The 9,060-nt window shown below is 42.7% G+C and overlaps 1 long non-coding RNA gene across 1 annotated transcript; it reads left to right on the top strand.

Moving 5' to 3' along the window:
- The first annotated feature begins 2,186 nt into the window (after positions 1 to 2,186).
- LOC148673327 (uncharacterized) lies at positions 2,187 to 8,450 on the top strand. The gene is made up of 2 exons (XR_015936001.1): positions 2,187 to 4,641; positions 4,987 to 8,450. It is a non-coding gene; the product is annotated as an uncharacterized LOC148673327 (long non-coding RNA).
- Positions 8,451 to 9,060: the final 610 nt, after the last annotated feature.

The following is a 9,060-nucleotide window of genomic DNA, read 5'->3' on the forward strand; positions in this document are numbered from 1 at the left end:
ATTAGGTCAGTACGTAGACAGGACTTGATCATAATATACTGTAGTTACACTTGTGTGCTATGGCATTACAGTATGCAGAGTACACACGTGTGCTGATGGAGACATTATTACCAATCTTGATTGTTTTTGATGTCTTGATGTGAAGTGTTTATAAATAAATATACTGTAGAAGGTATTATAAAAAACTAAGACATTGATGAAACACAAAAATGAAAGACCTACAGAGCATTTTCAAACTCAAAAGTTTTGTTTGTAAAAAACTCAAAACAAAAGCAAAGAGAAATAAAGGCCTCTTACTCACCTCCTCGACCTGGGGGTGACTGTTCTGTTGGACTGCCTGCCCATAGACTCGCGCCAGGGACTCGACACTTGTGTTGCCAGTGCTGGTGCCTTGCCCAGGGCACGACATCAGGCTCTGCTGAGAAGCAACTCGAGTGGAGCTCCCCAACACTCCTATAGAGACAAAGTGACCAAAGCAATGGCCCTGAGACTTAGACCTGCACTGAGCTCTTGAGAACATATGAACATATTTCAGAACCAATATTAATAACTGCATCACCTGTTTTATTTTTAAAGTGTTAGTGAGTTGGAATATATGATTTAATTACATGGTCTGACAGGCATCACTGAAATGGACGCAACAATATTAAAATAATAATGTGATAATAGCCAGATTCGACTGAAAGCAACTCACCAAATTGAGGCTCAGAAATTACACCAACAAATTGTTATGACTTTAAAAATATCACATCTCTGCCTATGTTACAAATGTGTTGACTACAAAAACTCTATCATCATGATCCAGAGTCCCATTGACTACAGTAGATTAGTTAAAGCCTGCATTCCCATCTGATATTATCATTCCTTTGTGGACTAACTATCACATAATGCATCACATAACACATAATTTAACAAAGAATCAAGGCTTAATAGTCAATTTTCCTTTGTTTTTCCTCAGAAAAACTAATTATCCTTCAGAGCCAGTCCTTGTTATCATTAGTAACATCTTAACCAATGGTGCAGCCGACTCACGTCTGGGGATTCTGGACACTCTGCGGGGCCCTCGGCCCGGGGGTGTGGCAGCAGGAGGGGACACCACTGTCAGCCTTTCCTCCTCAGGCTCACCAGGCCCATTAGAATAGGTCAGCCACTGCCCCACTACACTCACATCCGGGGTCACACCTGCAAAACAAAGTCCGCATTTCTCGACACCCTTCACCTGTCAAAACCCACAGCAGCAGACACACTGACACTCATGCCGAAGTACAAATGCCAAAATGAACTGAGAAAAATGTAGGCAGGTGTTATTCTTTATTTCTTTATCTCTAAATAAGACCCAGTAGGCAGCAATAATGAACAGCTACTGTGTTTTCTGTGGACAAAGACAGTTTTTTCACTCAAGAAAATGACTAGGAAATGCAATAATCTAGTCTAGAAAAGAAAAAACTGAAACAGACTGTGCCCCATTCAAAACCCAAGCTGTAATGTTTAATTACTGTTCAGTTTTGCCCAGTCTCACGGCTGGTTTCTCAGCACACACTCATACACACAAGCAAACACATTCAAACAAATGACAAGACAGCAGCTCCAGCTGTCAGCACCTTGGTTGGGGCTGTCCTCCACTCTGGAAGCAGCCATCAGCTTTCTGGAGGGGATTCCAGCCAAGCGAGGCCTTGCAACTAAAGGAGGGGAGTTATCGGAACTGCAGACATGAAAAAAATCATAACAATCAGCACTGCTCTGACAGTTATCTTTACAGAGCTGCCAATTTTGTGATCCCCAACGCCACAGGCAAGAATGTTGTGATGTCCACCACTGGTGTGTTCTGACCTCCTCGTAGTCCACTGCCTCCTCTTCTCCATAAAGCTGCAGGTTACTTTCCATTGGGCGCTCCAAGGGGCGCCCTGTCTGGCCGGCCCTTCCTGAGTCCCTGTCAGGCAAGGGCTTGGTTCCTTGAGAGATCGGCGGCACGGGTTCAATCCCATTGAAGACACAGCGGCAGGTTGTGGAGCACATCTGAGAAGCTCTGAGGAGCTCTGGGAAGGTCCTTCCCTGGCTTCCCCTGAAGAACACAGACAGGGCTTACACATACTGTCTGAACATAACGTTCTGAGAGGAAACTATATTTCCACTTCACCTTTAAGAAGAATAAAGGGTGAGGACTGCTTGTCTATTGTGAAGGCTGTAGTGGTTAGTCAGGATGGCAGTCTTCCTAACAAGTTGCCATTGTTGCTAAAACACTACATCAAGTCCCCTGCTCTTTCACCACATGGAGGTCAAGATTGTGCAAACCAACTTGACTGTAACTTCTACCAGTCTTCATAATAGGCAATCAGTCCTCAGTCTGATACTTAACAGTAATCAATAGTATCACTATCACCAAAATTGGAATCAAAACTGCAGTTGTCAAAAATCATCCAAACTACCATTATCAATGTTCCTCAATTTTTATGATCACTTAATAAAAACTGAACAAGATGAAAGAAAGGAGAAAGAACAGTGGGGCCAGTCTTACTAGCCTCTAAACTTTTACCAAAGGACTCCTAAAAACATTCAAGATAACGAATGTTAGAAACATAATGTTTTTACCACATCAGCAGCAGCAGAAGAGCCTTTTCTTGATGCAAGGCAGTTTAAAAAGACAGAGCAGAACCAAGTATACAGTAATACATTTTTTTTTTCCCTGATGCTGGAGAATCCTGGATCATGGATAAAAAGGTAAGTTTATTTTCGTTTTGTACAGTTATGAAGGTGGGTTGTTAGAAAGGAATAGTGTCAAGTCTATAATAAATTCCTCTTCACAGGCCATTAGACAGTTTTTGTTACAAGTGAGGTTTTGGATGTAACTCTGGTACCAGTCCCTATTATCATTAGTGACATCTTAACCAATGGTGCAGCCGACTCGCATGTGGGGATTCTGGAAACTCTGCGGGACACATGGCCAAGGGGTCTGGCAGGAGGTGGGGACACCACTATCAGCCTGTCCTCCTCAGGCTCAGCAGGCCCGTTACAATAGGTCAGTTGTTGTCCCGCTACACTCACATCTGAGGTCACCCCTAGAAAACAAGGTCAAAGTTTCTCAAAACACCCTTCAGAACTGTCACCCTTTTCACCAATCTCACAACACCACAGCCCACAGTAGCAGACGCTCTGACATACACACCAACCTCAACACAAGGAGGGCAAATGCAAGAACTGACTGAGAAGAATAATCGGCAAGGTCTTTATCTTCTTTATCTCTATAACTCTAACTGAGTCCCAGCAGACAGGAAGTTTCAATCTCTACTGTGCTGTACTGTTCAAACCTAGAGCTACTAGGTTACTTTCAGTTTTGCCTACTCTCACGGCTGGTTTCTCAGCACACACTCATACACACAAGCAAACTCATTCAAACAAATGACAGGCCAGCAGCTCCAGCTGTCAGCACCTTGGTTGGGGCTGTCCTCCACTCTGGAAGCAGCCATCAGCTTACTGGAGGGGATTCCAGCCAAGCGAGGTCTTGCTACTAAAGGAGGGGAGTTATTGGACCTGAAGACAAGACACAAAAGGAGACACGGTGGAGGAAAGTGAAAAAATGATAAACACTGCTCTGTCATCTTTATAGAGTTCGAGCAGTGTTGTCAACTCTGTTCACTCCCTTGCCAAGTTCACAATCCTGCTTTGAAGCACATAAAACCAGAAAAGATGCCAGCTTGAACAACAACCTATCTTTATCAACACTCTCCACTCCAGCCCCCACAAATAGGAATAGGAATCAGGTGCGCAGAATAAAGTCTTGAGTGAAAGGGCTGGAGCACCCTTAAGGAGGGGGAGCTATAATCGTGACACCCTGTGGTTCAACTGACAGGGAAGAACAGTGAAACATGTATCACCCAGCTAAGAGCTTTGTCTGGGGAGAATAAACAGTCTTGTGAGGGATTTGTTTACCTAAAGATTAGATCCTGTAAATCCCTCATAGCCTCCCTAAGTCTGTCCCAGTCCAGTGCGTAGAAGGGGTTAAACCTAAAGTGAACTGTTAATGGTGTGTTGGTTTCTCTGTTATGGGATACTGGAGCACTTCTGTCATGCTTGTCTCACTTCACAGTGTGCTATAGAGTTACGTATATGGGGAGACGGAAGGAGGCCACAGGACTATTGGGGCAGCGAGTTTTACTTCCTGAGTACCAGATTTTAACATTGATTCTACCATTTACGTGCACTTATCATGCGAATGTGGGTGGTTCTATCCCAGATCTGTTGGGTTGGGATGTTATGCAGCATTACAAGTAATGACTATCCAGAACAGGGTTTCACGTGGCTTCAACTGACTGTGATCACTCAGTATGTTGATGGTATTCTGAGTGCTTCCCCTGACGAGGAAACCCACAAGTCTGAGTTGCTTCAGGTTTAGAGTGTCTAATATTAAGCAGTTATGATAAGGCCCTTTTGTGTCTAGCATTGTGTAATTTTAACAGGGCCTGGGTGCAATGTTTTTACGGGGTGAGCACAACTTTTAACAGATCTAATTAAGGGGGAAGTGCAGTACAAGGACAGGATTGCCTTGGTTCCAGCAGCAAAAGCCGCCTGTAATAATTTGAAACAAGCTCTCTTACAGGTGCTGAGACTGGGGTTTCCTCAGATGGACCAACCATTCCTTTGTATGTAAGTGTGGAAAATGGGTTCTGGGCAGCTGTGCTGACGCAGGAGCATGGAGGTAGGCACCATCCGGTGGGATACTATTATACCATTAGATGCTGTAGCCAAAGGGTGGGGGAGCGTGAAAATTTAAGAAAATGTAATACTGTTTACTGAAGGGTCTGGCGCATGAGGGAGAACAGAGAACAGGCTGAGCTGTTGCAACAGAATTCGAGGTGCTAACGACCGGAAAATGCCCCTCCACTGCCTCTGCGCAGCAAGCCAGTTTAGAGCACTGATGGAAGATTGTAAAAAGAAAGATGTTAAAGGGTTACTGTATATGTATATAATCTATGTATTTGTTGCATGTAGGCCACAATTCTGGATGGCTATGGAAAAATAGGATTCTCTCACCACGGCAGGGACTCCAGTTAAGAATACTGGGTTTGTCTCTGATCTCATTTGTAGTTTTACAGCTGCCAACTGAAGTAGCTGTAGTAAGGTGTAAATGACACAATAAATAATCCTGGGTCTGAGTCTGAGACCCCTGTGAAACCTCTATTGGGGAAAAGGGAGAATTCAGGTTGAGGCCTCTAATAGATGTGGTTAGAAAAAATGTGAAAAGAATGTGGGGTTGCATGATGATGGGATGTGGGGCCGTCAGCACACCAGATGCCCTGCATGCCCTCACAGCCTAATGCCATTTTGTAGCCAGAAATTCATGCTGGCGGATACCCAGGTGTATGACAAAGATGATCCCGTGGTGCGGACTGCCCTGCCCCTTGGATACTGATCTAGGGGCATACTACACTGGGAAGGTGTGCCAGGTTGTAATCGCATCACTAGGGGTGAGGTGGAAGTTACATTGCCCCCATCACCCACAGTCTGAAAGACCAACTAGGGAAATATCAACCGAAGGAACACCGTGAGTAGATGCTCTACCTGTGGTCCTGTGCAGTTTGAGGGCTGAAGCAAATGGAATTGTGAGACTGAGATCCCATTTGAGATAATCACGGGCAGCCAAAGAAACTCCCTGGAGGGCCAAGTTTGGCTAACGGACTGTTGAATTTACTGACTCTCTATTACAGTATTGTAGGTTTGTTAATTGAAGCATTGCACAGGGCTCGTGAACAGGTGCCGGACGCTTGGGGACCTCCAGTACAGGGAAGACATGACCGGATACTTGGCGAGTGGGTGTGGGTGAAGAAGAGATACCCTGCCAGACGTTGCAACCCTGCTGGGAGGGACCATAACAAGTGCCACTAACTACTGACTCTGCCATCTGAGCGACAGGATGAGATCGCTGGATCCACGCATTGCACTGTCACCGAGCCACTGCACCAGAGACTGAGTGAACAGAAAGAATAATGTTGTTACTGTTTCTGTGTCTGATGCTTCGTAAGGTGAACCAACAGTGTGCTTGTTAGGCCTGAGGAGCATTACTGGGGAATATGTATCAATACATTCCTGGTGTTGTCATATCTATCAGCCAAAAATGATAATCAGAGTTGGGTCAATATTGCTATTCCAAGATCCTGACGATAGATCTCCACATGGCTGAGGTCTGCGTTTGGGTCCTGGGATAGGACTTTATTTATTTGTAGGATTAGGATTGTTTTAAATGTATAATTGTAACTATCACTTGTACAAAAACATCAATCACATCTTGTTGTAACCGTGGAACGCACAATGTCATGGTAATGCATGCCCGTACATCTAGAAAGGAAAGATCTGCCCTGACATTGTATGTGTAAAAAATAGGCAGTACTGACGTATGCCATATTTTATAAGGGGGGAATGAAGTAAGAAACAAGATGTGAAGACGAGGTTTATTTTAAGTCCTTTCTGCATGAAGATTAGACTTCTAAGGCTGGAGTTTATGGCAGGAAGGGCGTTAACTGATAAGGATTCCAGATGCGAGCTAGGAAACTCCCTGGGGACTTAATCCCTGAACATTTGGCCAAAAGGCTGTAAACTGGCCAAACACATGACCTCCCCCCTTTACTATAATAACGAGTGACATCAGAAGTGGCAAGGAAGGGCTATATAAACTAAAAGTTTGTACCGACACTTGGAACAATACTTCTGTTTTGTTGTTTCTTGCGGGAAACAAGACTTCGGCTTTATTGTTCCTTGCATGCAGTAAACTCTTCTGTTTAACTTCATCTCGGGATCCAGAACCGTATTCTTTCTGTTAAAACACTACCTAGAAACATTTGGTTTAACCCATTTGGTTAGTAGGCAGCCAGCCTCCTGGCCAAAAGACAAGCAGTCTCGAACCCCAGTCATTTGAGTGAACTGAGGGGTAGCTGCAAGGTGGAGGTTTTAACAAGTTCTTTGGAAAATCCTTGAACAATTAAATACATTTTACAGTCACTGCCTGTGAAAACTGCCTAATACAGCATTAGAACAGAATAAGATGCTTGGAATAAAAGTTAAATTAATATAAAATACAGTTATATACTGTATACAGAGTACATATGCTGATGAAGACAATTACTAATTATGTTTGATGGTTCTTGATGTCTAAATTGTTTTTGATGTCTTGATGTGAAGCTAAAAGCTTTGGCAGAACGAAATGAAGTTCTATACAGTGAAAAAGAAAAAGCAAAAGAAGAAATAGAACGTCTCAAGAACGAATTAGGGAAATGCAGTAATGTGAATGTAACACCTAATTTATATCCAGATCTGAGACCTTTAAAAGGCAAAAATGAGGACTGGGACAGATATCCCGACTGGCCGTATCCAGAAGGGGGGTCGGATTGGGAAGACACTTCATATGATAGAGATAGAGACGGGTCCTGGCAACCCCCAGATCATAACGTTTTTACAGGGAAAAGACAAGAGTCTCCGAGCCCAGTTAGGGGTATAAGCAGGGCTGAGAGATCTAGTAGTGAAAGATCAGAAGACAAAGACGGTTACAAATCCAAACCTGAGGATATAGACCGATGGGCTAAAGAAGTGCCTCACCCTAAGTCAGGCATGCAGCAAACCTGGAGTGCACTTCAAGAATGAAAGGATACATATGGGATTAGACCTATAGAAGCGGCAATGATTTTGAGAAGAGTTGGTGAAAGAAAGGCAGGGCAGTTAAAACAGGTGTGTGAAAGAAAGAACCTGGGAGAAGGGTGGGAATTAGTGTGGAGATTTTTGAAAGAACATTACCCACCGAAAACTGATTGGAGAAAAGTAACAGCATGTCAGCAGAAGGAAAGTGAGGATGTTTCAGATTTTACAGAAAGGTTTATAATTCTATGGATAGAATACTCCGGGTTAGCAGATGAAAAGGAAGTGAATGAAGATACTTCCACAGTAATAAAACAAATTTGCTTGAGTAGGTTACTGTACCTGACAATCAAAAATGGTCAAAAATCCAAAGTTTGCAAATACACTTTCTGCATGATGATCTCACTTATTTTTGCATTTCAGTCTATATAAAATGATGTCTTGCGGTAAGATTTAGTGGCAATTGTAATACGAACCTTTACATGGAACAATATATGCCTATTGTATACTTTATTTCTGATGCAGGTTACAAAAAGAAGAAATAGTGCAAATTTAAAACAGATTCACATTAGATACATTTATTATACTCCAAGACTGCTACATTAAGTATTTCTGAGTGATCTGGAGTCATTTGGGTAACATTTTTAGCAGTGTTTTGATGCCGGGATTTTGAAACTTTTTCTATAAGTACCCGAGCTAGGGTTAGGGTTAGGGTTTAAACACTCCTGGAAATGTTTTAATGCATTTTCTGTGCTTTCAGATGCCTTTTAAATTCCAGGAAAGGTGTTTTTTTGTCTCCTCAACAAATAAATTTTCCCAATTTTGCAGTTTTTGCTTAGCCATGTACCTGTCAATCAAAAATGGTCAAAAATTCAAAGTTTGCAAACACACTTTCTGCATGATAATCTCACTTATTTTTGCATTTCAGCCTATATAAAATGATGCTTTGCGGTAAGATTTAGTGGCAATTGTAATACGAACCTTTACATGGAACAAAATATGCTTATTGTATACTTTATTTCTGATGCAGGTTATAAAAAGAAGAAATAGTGCAAATTTAAAACAGATTCACATTAGATACATTTATTATACTCCAAGACTGCTACAGTAAAACCTGATGTTGCCAAGCATGTGCAGCTACGTTCTCCTGACATTGCGGAGAGCGGAGACAGATTTGATTTAATAACTCGCGAAGCTAGGAAGATAGAGCAAAGCATGTATGCTAAAGTGCGAGCACTGCAAATGGGAGATATGGAAGCTCCCAAAGAGGAGAAAAAGGAACAGCCAGTGTGTCGCTATTGTAATAGACCGGGCCATTTTTATAAAGCCTGTAGACAATTGTTAAAAGCAAAAAGACAGAGTGACAGAGGGGGAAGGGGTCCCCCTCATAACCCTACTGATAGTGAGGGTCAGAAGGGGCTGATATCTCAATTAAAGAAC

Source organism: Lepisosteus platostomus, chromosome 4 (genome assembly GCF_059453375.1).
Source record: "Lepisosteus platostomus isolate fLepPlt1 chromosome 4, fLepPlt1.hap1, whole genome shotgun sequence".
NCBI lineage: Eukaryota > Metazoa > Chordata > Actinopteri > Semionotiformes > Lepisosteidae > Lepisosteus > Lepisosteus platostomus.